Source organism: Cydia fagiglandana, chromosome 18, assembly GCF_963556715.1.
Source record: "Cydia fagiglandana chromosome 18, ilCydFagi1.1, whole genome shotgun sequence".
NCBI classification, from domain to species: domain Eukaryota; kingdom Metazoa; phylum Arthropoda; class Insecta; order Lepidoptera; family Tortricidae; genus Cydia; species Cydia fagiglandana.
Window position 1 is genome coordinate 15,728,355 of NC_085949.1, and position 12,840 is coordinate 15,741,194.

Genomic DNA, 12,840 nt, shown 5'->3' on the forward strand with positions numbered 1-12,840 from the left:
ATACTTCACGCATTACAAATCCCGTTCTTCCATCCCCGCAACAAAATTAGTAGTGAATACAGTCAGTGCTGTTCACCACGTACCGTGCATAAAGTCGTGATTGGATATTTTACCATAATATCCAACACTCCATACGATACAACCGTGAAACAAAACGTACTTGTGTAGGCGAGGCCTTGGAAAATACCACTTTCTTGAAAACCTACCAAAACTTGTGTCAAAATCCTAAACATGCCAGCCTTATTCGAAATTCCCGCCAATTCTCAAACCGAGATTACAAACTAAATTTTGGCCAAATAAGGACTAAATTAAATAAAGTATTTTAAATATTTTATCTCTTTAAAATTTGAGTACTAAAAACCAAATTTCGTAACGTTTTAAACCAAAATAACTATATTGTATTCAATTAAATAAATATCAATATTCAAACAAATTACAAAACCATTTTCAAAAAAACGAGCGTTTTTATAAACACTGAACTCGTTACGAATTAAAGAAAACACTACTAAAGTTTACGCGTTTCCGAACGCACCTTACTCTGTGTCAAAAAAAAAACAATTTCATGGCTTAACCTTACTTTGCACTTTAAACTACAAAGAACAAAACTTTGGTTGCAAATACCATTTTAATTTGGAAAATTACCATCTAATATGAAACACAAGTCTTACGTTGTGTGAAGTAACGTTAAAAACTCGAATTACGGTAAATCTTAAATACGCTAAATCAGCGACTCAAAACTACACAGAGTTACCGAAAACTACCAAAAATACAGGTAAAACACTAAATCATGAGATCAGGGGTCATCTTATTTCATACGATTATCCCTCTCATTTCAAAATAAACGCTAAATTTCATTTCAAAGCCAAATAAAATAAACTAACCAAAAAATGTATTGCAAACCCAAAATTGAAGTGAACTTGTTACAGATTACATCAAAACCGTGCTGAATTTGGATATTACCACTACAAAAACGAAAAGCATCCAGCCATTTCTACAACTGGACAGCCGGATCACAGGAATTTCTAAATTTGAAAATGAAATCATGTCCATTGTTCTGGAACTATAAGCGCTAACACGCCGAAGAAGAATATCTTCCTTTAAGAAGTTAAATGATCATGAAACACCACAAGCCTCTCGCCGGACACTACTGCCAGACCAGACTTCCATACTAAACTGTTTCCCCTGCGGCTATGCGGAGAGTTCTGAAAAATAAAATGCCGACACTGCTTCCACAGCTCCTTGGACCTAGGATGTGCTCCTGATTGGCTTGACCACCCTAAATAAATGTACCTATCCATAAGCTGTGAAATTGAGTGTTGCGTTTCAACTTTAATAAACTAAATATGCTACTGCATTGAAATTTCTGGTGCTTCATGTTTACAAAAACTGTGCTGTGTATAGAAAATAAAATAAAATAATGTTAACATAACTATTGTTTTCCTTAACAAACTTGAAATGTGGTGAAATTATTATGCCTTCCGGCTTAACTGTTAAAACATAAAAAATTACAAAATTCATTATAAAACATTTATGAAAGTGCAGTTCCATCAAATCTATGAAAATCACAAAACAACATTCTACTAAAATTCACATATTTTCCTCCTAAATATGAAATTCTGGACTAAATATAGATTACTACAAGTGATCACAAGTGGCAAAATTGTGTTCTCCTATCTTATGTTACAAAATACAAAATTCTTATTTTTTCATTGAAATTTAAATGTTAAAAGTGAAACCAAACGAAATTCTAGTGTCAAAACTTCAAAATAGTATCCAAATTTACTAAAAATGCAACACGTGTTATTGACATCTGTCAAGTCAGCAAAATTTCATAACCTCTAAATGTATCACACAAAATTCTATGATTTTCGAAAATAATTACATGTAAATGTGCAGAAAACAGCATAAATGTGAGCAAATGCCCAAATTATGGTATGCAATACCCAAAAAATCTTTGAAATGTAACAAAATACTCTACAAAAGGTGAGTTAAACAAAATTTTAACTCACCTTTTGTAGAGTATTTTGTTAGTAGGGTGCCAATCCCCTGAAGACACAAATTCTTCGAAAATTCTGAACTGATTATTTAGACAAATTCACTCATGAGCCTAAGAAATATATTTTTATCATTAAATCTAATAAGGTTTCATTTCAGAGCCACTTTGTAAGTCTGTAATTTATATGTTTTGTTTTACATCAAACTTATTTTCTATCTATAAAAATCATACCTAAATCATACAAAGTTTTCCTGGAGTGGCAACATAAATATCTCAAGTTTTAATTATTTTTACTCATATGACAACCCCGACAACAGATAAGCATCAAAAGGTGCATCTGAATGCAACAGATTATGCAAAGAAGTGCAATCAATCGAGTTAGTTTGGGATATTGTTAAAATCGTTGAAATAAGAAAAGGAATTCAACCCAAAAATATTAATTTAAAATCTAAGAAAATGTCTACGTTACAATAACCGTTGGCCTTCTCAGCACAACGCGGAAAAAGCTTGCAGTTGTACTGAGAAAGCCAATTCCAACCTCACAGGAAAAGACAAGTTTTGGTAGGTTTTCAAGAAGGTGGTATTTTCCAAGGCGTGTTGCGTTTCAACTTTAATAAACCTTTGTTGGCACCCTACTTTTGTTTTTTTGCCTTTTGTTCTCAACATATGAGAAGGTCATTCTGAGGTGACATGCACTTTTGATGTGTGGACCCCTCCGGGGACGCACGCTCGCATGAGCCCTATTTTGTGATAAGACCACACATTCCACATGGTGGTCAAAATGGTGGAAGCAGTTCGAGTCCTTCGGTGTGTTCCACTGAGTAAGTATAAATGGAATTTAGTTGTGATCAATTCCACAATGGCGCGAAACATTGTGGGTTTGTTCTTAACCAAGTTTTGGTTCTTTACAGAGTTGACTCCTGCTCGAGGGAAGGGAGCGCTCCGCCAGAAGTCCTAACAGCTTCCAGTGCGGTGAGCTAAATTTAGAATTGTTTCATTTTTTCTCTAGCGGCCATAAAGGGCATCGGCTAATATTTCCTTTTCTCGCTTTGCAGGAGCCGGGATGTTTCTAGAAGCTTTTGATGTTTCTAGAAGTTTCAAGATGTTTCGAATTTGAAGTTTTAAAATGATGCTGTGGGATCTGCCCCACGTCATCTGCACTGGCCGGCTCCAACCAGGTTAGCAGTCAGCTTCCCGGGGATAGGCGAGGTCACTCCCCGCTGCTCCAGGTCCGGTAGCAGTTTTTGAGGTCGGTCCGATGCATCTTTAATTTTTAAATTGCGTCTCCGCTCGGCTACAAATTTAAAATGTGATTTAGAGCAATAGTTATTTTAATTTAAAGTTTTGAAAGTTCTGGTGCATAAAACTTAGGTATTTCGGAATTTAGTTTTTTTTAGTATTTTATTAATTGGTGTAAACCTTCATAACTTGAACCTGTGAAGCGACCCAGCTTTGCCACTGAGCTTTTGAAATAATTGGTTAGAAATAAAGTTTATTAGATATAAATTTGTTTAATTGTTTCTCCTCTTAGCTTTCCTACAGCAAGGTTTCCATTTAGTTTATTTTATTTTGATTTAATTTTATTTTGTTAACATGGCTGTTTCCATTTAAGACAAGCCGGAGCTTTTCATTTATTCATTTATTTTACCCCCCTTTCAAAACACCCGTGTTACAATGGCGCCCAACGTGGGGCCTGGCAGTTTTTGTAAACATGAAGCACCAGAAATTTCAATGCAGTAGCATATTTAGTTTTATAAAGTTGAAACGCAACACTCAATTTCACAGCTTATGGATAGGTACATTTATTTAGGGTGGTCAAGCCAATCAGGAGCACATCCTAGGTCCAAGGAGCTGTGGAAGCGGTGTCGGCATTTTATTTTTCAGAACTCTCCGCATAGCCGCAGGGGAAACAGTTTAGTATGGAAGTCTGGTCTGGCAGTAGTGTCCGGCGAGATGCTTGTGGTGTTTCATGATCATTTAACTTCTTAAAGGAAGATATTCTTCTTCGGCGTGCTAGCGCTTATAGTTCCAGAACAATTGACATGATTTCATTGTCAAATTTAGAAATTCCTGTGATCCAGCTGTCCAGTTGTAGAAATGACTGGATGCTTTTCGTTTTTGTAGTGGTAATATCCAAATTCAGCACGGTTTTGATGTAATCTGTTACAAGTTCACTTAAATTTTGAGGTATGCAATACATTTTTTAGGTTAGTTTTCTTGCCTTCACTTTGTTTTAAATTTTGTTTTAGGATGAAAGTCGCTGAGGACAGCGAGCGGTTCACCTACGTTGAACCTTAAAATCGGGGAGGGGGGTATTGTAACGTAGACATTTTCTTGGATTTTAAATTAATATTTTTGGGTTGAATTCTTTTTCTTCTTTCAACGTTTTTAACAATATCCCAAACTAACTCGATTGATTGCACTTCTTTGCATAATCTGTTGCATTCAGATGCACTTTTGATGTGTGGACCCCTCCGGGGACGCACGCTCGCATGAGCCCTATTTTGTGATAAGACCACACATTCCACATGGTGGTCAAAATGGTGGAAGCAGTTCGAGTCCTTCGGTGTGTTCCACTGAAGTTGACTCCTGCTCGAAGGAAGGGAGCGCTCCGCCAGAAGTCCTAACAGCTTCCAGTGCGGAGCCGGGATGTTTCTAGATGTTTCTAGAAGCTTTCGATGCTTCTAGATGTTTCAAGATGGTTTAAGAGCTTTCGATTTCTTATGAAATTTATTTTGAAGATGTTTGGAACTTTTAAAATGCTGTGGGATCTGTCCCACGCCATCTGCACTGGCCGGCTCCAACCAGGTCAGCAGTCAGCTTCCCGGGGATAGGAGAGGTCACTCCCCGCTGCTCCAGTTCCAGCAGCTGTTTTGAGGTCGGTCCAATGCATCCTTGAATTTTGTAGGGCATCTGCGCTCAGCTACAAATTTAAAATGTATTTGAAGAGAAGTAGTTTTTTTAATTTAAAGTTTTGAAAGTTCTGGTGCATAAAACTTAGGTATTTCGAAATTTAGTCTTTAGTAATTAATTAATTGGTGTAAGTGTAAACCTTATAACATGAACCTGTGAAGCGACCCAGCTATACCACTGAGCTTTTACATAATAATATTAGGTTAATAAAGTTTGTTAGATATCAATTTGTTTAATTGTTTCTCCTCCTAGCTTTCCTACAGCAAGGTTTCCATTTAGTTTATTTTATTTTATTTTGATTTCAATTTATTTTGTTAACATGGCTGTTTCCATTTTAGACAAGCCGGAGCTTTTCAATCATTTATTTTACCCCCTTTCAAAACACCCGTGTTACAATAAATGTAACGTAGACATTTTCTTAGATTTTAAATTAATATTTTTGGGTTGAATTCCTTTTCTTATTTCAACGATTTTAACAATATCCCAAACTAACTCGATTGATTGCACTTCTTTGCATAATCTGTTGCATTCAGATGCACCTTTTGATGCTTATCTGTTGTCGGGGTTGTCATATGAGTAAAAATAATTAAAACTTGAGATATTTATGTTGTCACTCCAGGAAAACTTTGTATGATTTAGGTATGATTTTTATAGATAGAAAATAAGTTTGATGTAAAACAAAACATATAAATTACAGACTTACAAAGTGGCTCTGAAATGAAACCTTATTAGATTTAATGATAAAAATATATTTCTTAGGCTCATGAGTGAATTTGTCTAAATAATCAGTTCAGAATTTTCGAAGAATTTGTGTCTTCAGGGGATTGGCACCCTACTTTTGTTTTTTTGCCTTTTGTTCTCAACATATGAGAAGGTCATTCTGAGGTGACATGCACTTTTGATGTGTGGACCCCTCCGGGGACGCACGCTCGCATGAGCCCTATTTTGTGATAAGACCACACATTCCACATGGTGGTCAAAATGGTGGAAGCAGTTCGAGTCCTTCGGTGTGTTCCACTGAGTAAGTATAAATGGAATTTAGTTGTGATCAATTCCACAATGGCGCGAAACATTGTGGGTTTGTTCTTAACCAAGTTTTGGTTCTTTACAGAGTTGACTCCTGCTCGAGGGAAGGGAGCGCTCCGCCAGAAGTCCTAACAGCTTCCAGTGCGGTGAGCTAAATTTCGAATTGTTTCATTTTTTCTCTAGCGGCCATAAAGGGCATCGGCTAATATTTCCTTTTCTCGCTTTGCAGGAGCCGGGATGTTTCTAGATGTGGTATTGTAACGTAGACATTTTCTTAGATTTTAAATTAATATTTTTGGGTTGAATTCCTTTTCTTATTTCAACGATTTTAACAATATCCCAAACTAACTCGATTGATTGCACTTCTTTGCATAATCTGTTGCATTCAGATGCACCTTTTGATGCTTATCTGTTGTCGGGGTTGTCATATGAGTAAAAATAATTAAAACTTGAGATATTTATGTTGTCACTCCAGGAAAACTTTGTATGATTTAGGTATGATTTTTATAGATAGAAAATAAGTTTGATGTAAAACAAAACATATAAATTACAGACTTACAAAGTGGCTCTGAAATGAAACCTTATTAGATTTAATGATAAAAATATATTTCTTAGGCTCATGAGTGAATTTGTCTAAATAATCAGTTCAGAATTTTCGAAGAATTTGTGTCTTCAGGGGATTGGCACCCTACTTTTGTTTTTTTGCCTTTTGTTCTCAACATATGAGAAGGTCATTCTGAGGTGACATGCACTTTTGATGTGTGGACCCCTCCGGGGACGCACGCTCGCATGAGCCCTATTTTGTGATAAGACCACACATTCCACATGGTGGTCAAAATGGTGGAAGCAGTTCGAGTCCTTCGGTGTGTTCCACTGAGTAAGTATAAATGGAATTTAGTTGTGATCAATTCCACAATGGCGCGAAACATTGTGGGTTTGTTCTTAACCAAGTTTTGGTTCTTTACAGAGTTGACTCCTGCTCGAGGGAAGGGAGCGCTCCGCCAGAAGTCCTAACAGCTTCCAGTGCGGTGAGCTAAATTTCGAATTGTTTCATTTTTTCTCTAGCGGCCATAAAGGGCATCGGCTAATATTTCCTTTTCTCGCTTTGCAGGAGCCGGGATGTTTCTAGATGTTTCTAGAAGCTTTCGATGCTTCTAGATGTTTCAAGATGTTTTAAGAGCTTTCGATTTCTTATGAAATTTATTTTGAAGATGTTTGGAACTTTTAAAATGCTGTGGGATCTGTCCCACGCCATCTGCACTGGCCGGCTCCAACCAGGTCAGCAGTCAGCTTCCCGGGGATAGGAGAGGTCACTCCCCGCTGCTCCAGTTCCAGCAGCTGTTTTGAGGTCGGTCCAATGCATCCTTGAATTTTGTAGGGCATCTGCGCTCAGCTACAAATTTAAAATGTATTTGAAGAGAAGTAGTTTTTTTAATTTAAAGTTTTGAAAGTTCTGGTGCATAAAACTTAGGTATTTCGAAATTTAGTCTTTAGTAATTAATTAATTGGTGTAAACCTTATGACATGAACCTGTGAAGCGACCCAGCTATACCACTGAGCTTTTACACTATAACTTTAGGTTAATAAAGTTTGTTAGATTTAAATTTGTTTAATTGTTTCTCCTCCTAGCTTTCCTACAGCAAGGTTTCCATTTAGTTTATTTTATTTAATTTTATTTTGTTAACATGGCTGTTTTTATTTTTGACAAGCCGGAGCTTTCCATTCATTTATTTTACCCCCTTTCAAAACAGCCGTGTTACAATGGCGCCCCACGTTGGGCGCCATTGTAACACGGGTGTTTTGAAAGGGGGTAAAATAAATGATTGAAAAGCTCCGGCTTGTCTAAAATGAAAACAGCCATGTTAACAAAATAAAATTAAATCAAAATAAAATAAAATAAACTAAATGGAAACCTTGCTGTAGGAAAGCTAAGAGGAGAAACAATTAAACAAATTTAAATCTAACAAACTTTATTAACCTAAAGTTATAGTGTAAAAGCTCAGTGGTATAGCTGGGTCGCTTCACAGGTTCATGTTATAAGGTTTACACCAATTAATTAATTACTAAAGACTAAATTTCGAAATACCTAAGTTTTATGCACCAGAACTTTCAAAACTTTAAATTAAAAAAACTACTTCTCTTCAAATACATTTTAAATTTGTAGCTGAGCGCAGATGCCCTACAAAATTCAAGGATGCATTGGACCGACCTCAAAACAGCTGCTGGAACTGGAGCAGCGGGGAGTGACCTCTCCTATCCCCGGGAAGCTGACTGCTGACCTGGTTGGAGCCGGCCAGTGCAGATGGCGTGGGACAGATCCCACAGCATTTTAAAAGTTCCAAACATCTTCAAAATAAATTTCATAAGAAATCGAAAGCTCTTAAAACATCTTGAAACATCTAGAAGCATCGAAAGCTTCTAGAAACATCTAGAAACATCCCGGCTCCTGCAAAGCGAGAAAAGGAAATATTAGCCGATGCCCTTTATGGCCGCTAGAGAAAAAATGAAACAATTCGAAATTTAGCTCACCGCACTGGAAGCTGTTAGGACTTCTGGCGGAGCGCTCCCTTCCCTCGAGCAGGAGTCAACTCTGTAAAGAACCAAAACTTGGTTAAGAACAAACCCACAATGTTTCGCGCCATTGTGGAATTGATCACAACTAAATTCCATTTATACTTACTCAGTGGAACACACCGAAGGACTCGAACTGCTTCCACCATTTTGACCACCATGTGGAATGTGTGGTCTTATCACAAAATAGGGCTCATGCGAGCGTGCGTCCCCGGAGGGGTCCACACATCAAAAGTGCATGTCACCTCAGAATGACCTTCTCATATGTTGAGAACAAAAGGCAAAAAAACAAAAGTAGGGTGCCAATCCCCTGAAGACACAAATTCTTCGAAAATTCTGAACTGATTATTTAGACAAATTCACTCATGAGCCTAAGAAATATATTTTTATCATTAAATCTAATAAGGTTTCATTTCAGAGCCACTTTGTAAGTCTGTAATTTATATGTTTTGTTTTACATCAAACTTATTTTCTATCTATAAAAATCATACCTAAATCATACAAAGTTTTCCTGGAGTGACAACATAAATATCTCAAGTTTTAATTATTTTTACTCATATGACAACCCCGACAACAGATAAGCATCAAAAGGTGCATCTGAATGCAACAGATTATGCAAAGAAGTGCAATCAATCGAGTTAGTTTGGGATATTGTTAAAATCGTTGAAATAAGAAAAGGAATTCAACCCAAAAATATTAATTTAAAATCTAAGAAAATGTCTACGTTACAGAGAGTAAAGGCTATATCAATGCTCGTCTATTTTAAGTGTCTAAATCTTTTGCGTCTAGTCGGTCGACCCAAGTATGTGCTCTCTTTACATCACGATATTCATCCACATTTTCGAGAATCATATAAGTATTACTGGTCAGGCTTTATATACCACGCAAAACTTGGTTAAAGGGGTATTCAGACGGGACTGACGAAATCAGTCGATTTGTTCAGGAAAATAATTGGTCAATCTCATCTAGCGTCCACACGTACACAAATTAAATCACCAATTTGCATTCTACTAAAAAAATTGGCATTTTTGTGTCCGCACCTGCGGATGTGATGGGGGAATCAAATTGGTATTTGCGTCCGCACGGCCCTGTTCGATCGGAGAATTTCATCAGATTGGCGAAAAATTGTCTCGTCTGGATACAACTTAAGGGTTGAAAAACATACCGTACCTATGATTCCATTTGTTCTATTCTACGATCCACTGACCATGGCTCCACTAATACCTATTGACTCTTCCCGGCCTTGACCGCCCAAATGAAGACACACATTATTAGCTACTTTTTTAACCACAGCTCCATGAAGTCATAAAATGACGTCACATTCACAGTGGGCTGACCCAAATAGCTACGACGCATTTAGGAACGAGGGTCTGTTTCACTGCTAGTGATGGACCGTTTTAATGGCGAGTATTTTACTTGCGAGTATTTTTTTTACTATTTTGATATGTACCTAATAAGGTACTTAGTAAATACAATTCGTAGGGAGCTAAAGTCAGGCCAAGAAAAATCTGCAGCGGATTTGATAGCCCACGGAGTGCAAGTGTTATTTTAAACGTCAAACTTCTATGAAATTATGACGAATAAATGACACTTGCACTGCGTGGGCTATCAAATCCGTTGCAGACTTTTTTTGGTCCGACTCAACTCGGTTTAGAATAACCTATGAATATAAGTGCAAGGAGGCCAGTTCGAATTTATAAGATAAACGTACTAGTACGTTACTAATGTAGTAAGTACGTAGTCGACATACTAATGTCCAATAGATGACACCTTGCTGTCACCTCTATGACAATGACTTAAGTTACAAGATGACATGTACTGGGACCGCGTCGAACACCATTCCGCACTTATTCCGATTATATTTTTTTACCATTTGCTAGTGCAGTATAGTACATGTAGGTACATTTATTTTCGCGAGCGAGACGCACGTATTAATGACGCTTATTTTTTTAAACAAAAAAACTAGGATTAAAAATCTAAGGAAACTGTATTGTAATGAGTACTAGGTATTTGTTATACGAGTGCGAACTTACCTATTCCCACGTGTATTGTACAATATTTGATAGTAGGTACCTACATATTGATTGCCCTTCCAAGTTTCGACATAGACCGCACGAAAGCACTAAACTACACCATATGTAAGGTAAACGCACTGGTGTTTGACGCGGTTCCAGTACATGTCATCTTGTAACTTAAGTCATTGACAAATAGAGGTGACAGCAGGGTGTCATCTATTGGGCATTAGCATGTTGAGCACTAGTACGTTTATTATATTATAAAAGGGCATTTGAAATTCATAAGCTTCAACATATTTTTCACAAGTATTTTTACTCTGTAGGCACTTAATAGGGAATGCGGACAAGCCTCAGCGACCATAATGGGAAGTTACCGCCGATGTAGAAAACTACAAAACTGTGTGTTTAGTTAAAGCACACTTTTTGTTTGTTTTTGTTGGTCTACTACTCGCAGTTAATTCCAGTATTTTATCGTATAAAACGGCGTATAAAAAACTAAGTAGAATAGTTAAGTTACTTACATACATATAGGATCTTTGTGCGGCAAAAAATATATTAAATTAATTGTCATTTTTACGCAAATAGATATAGATAAATAGTACTTAAATAAATAAGTACATAGAATACATAGTTAACCCATAACTTAAACTGGACTATGGTGGATGCTGATTTCAAAATATTGCATCATGTACAAACCAGCACGAGCGTCGGAGGTCCTTATAACTTTAATTCTGCGCCCCATGGAGATTCATACCAAATAAATACTATATTTTTAAATCTGAATAATTAGGTACGTATACAAATTCAACACTTTCGGCGCGATTCGTGAAATGAATTAGAGTTTCACTAGATATGATTCAAAAGGTACCATTGCTCCGGCTGAATATTGGAGCGGCGTTAATAATAGCGTAAGCCGCCATAGGTACATTTTGCCGTGGAGCGTCACATATCTTTACTATTTCATATCTAGTGAATGTCTAAATCATTTCCCGAATCGCGCCGTTTCTCCGAACAAGTCTGAATTCAGTATCATTGAATATTCAACACGAAACAATAGTCTTAAAAATGCCTTGAAAATCTCGTTAACTTTACCTAAAGAAGGTGCGAGTTGGCACCTTTCCAACCCTAAAACACCACGATAACTTAACCACTTATAAGTCCTTAATGCCTTTAAAATAGGGTATGATATCGCAGGTTTTATGGGATTTACTAAGTGGTTTTTCCTTCAGCAAGGTTTGAACACGTTTACATAAAAAATGTGGAACATTCCAGGCTGTATTGAGCTCAAAAACCGTTCGTACCCTAATCTCAGATAGGTACTATAAAATGTAGTACAGCGATGCAGGTATATTATGTTTAGATTGAGAGACTGATGTTGGAAAGTGTCTTTATAAACTAACAGAATCTTGTTTAAAGGATACTGCGTGAACGCGCGTAGAACTAGTTTGAATATTTAAATAAATATACGCCTTTTGTTCGCGTGCGTCAAGCAGACACATCCGTTTAGACCCTAATGCTGTAAACACAAAATTTGTATCAGTGCCTATTCCTTTCGATAATATATCTCTTCATCCAGATCATCATAGTTTCCTTTACGCTCCAGATCCAATAGGTTATGGGCCCAGCACGCTTCCACTGCGCGTTTTCAATAAAAATCAAAACGTATTTCGAGCGTAAAAAGCGAAAATAGTTAATACGGTTGCCGACAGTAATGGCGTCCAGTACAAGTTCCTCAACTCCACTCGTGATGGAAAAACTAAAGGGAATGGAAAACTATTCATCGTGGAAATTTATGATGAAGATGGTGCTAGTTCATGAAGATCTCTGGGATTTTGTGGAAAAAGAGGTTGACGATAAAAAACCGGAAGATGTGAAAAAGGGCCAGAAAGCGCTCGCACGCATTGCATTGTCCGTGCAATCGACGGCCTTCGTACACATCAGGAACGCGACCTCGGCACACAAAGCATGGACGAGTCTTCAGAAAGCGTATGAAGATAAGGGATTATGTCGGAGATTAGGCCTGTTGCGAACATTATTCAGCACAAAGTTGACGGATTGTCAGAGTATGGAGAAATACATAAACAAAATCACGGATGTCGCACAACAACTGCAGGATATTGGTGCTGGGTTGGAGGATGACTTTGTTGCGGTCATCATGCTGAGCGGACTTCCTGAGGACTACGACCCGCTAATCATGGCTATTGAGAACTCGTCAACTGCCAAATTATCTAGCGAAGTTGTATCGGCGAAGCTGCTACAGGAGAGGATGCGACGTGAGGACAGCAAGCGCGACGGAGACGGAGTTACGGCTCTGGCGGC

At 37.4% G+C, this 12,840-nt stretch overlaps 2 long non-coding RNA genes across 2 annotated transcripts in view; both read right to left on the reverse strand.

Annotated features, from left to right (window-relative positions):
- LOC134673426 (uncharacterized) overlaps positions 1-12,840 on the reverse strand; it is a 155,541-nt gene that overhangs the window by 110,646 nt on the left and 32,055 nt on the right. The gene's annotated exons all lie outside the window — the stretch shown is intronic.
- On the reverse strand, positions 7,889-9,229 carry LOC134673390 (uncharacterized). The gene is made up of 2 exons (XR_010099472.1): positions 8,616-9,229; positions 7,889-8,525 (listed from the first exon to the last, which is right to left on the reverse strand). It is a non-coding gene; the product is annotated as an uncharacterized LOC134673390 (long non-coding RNA).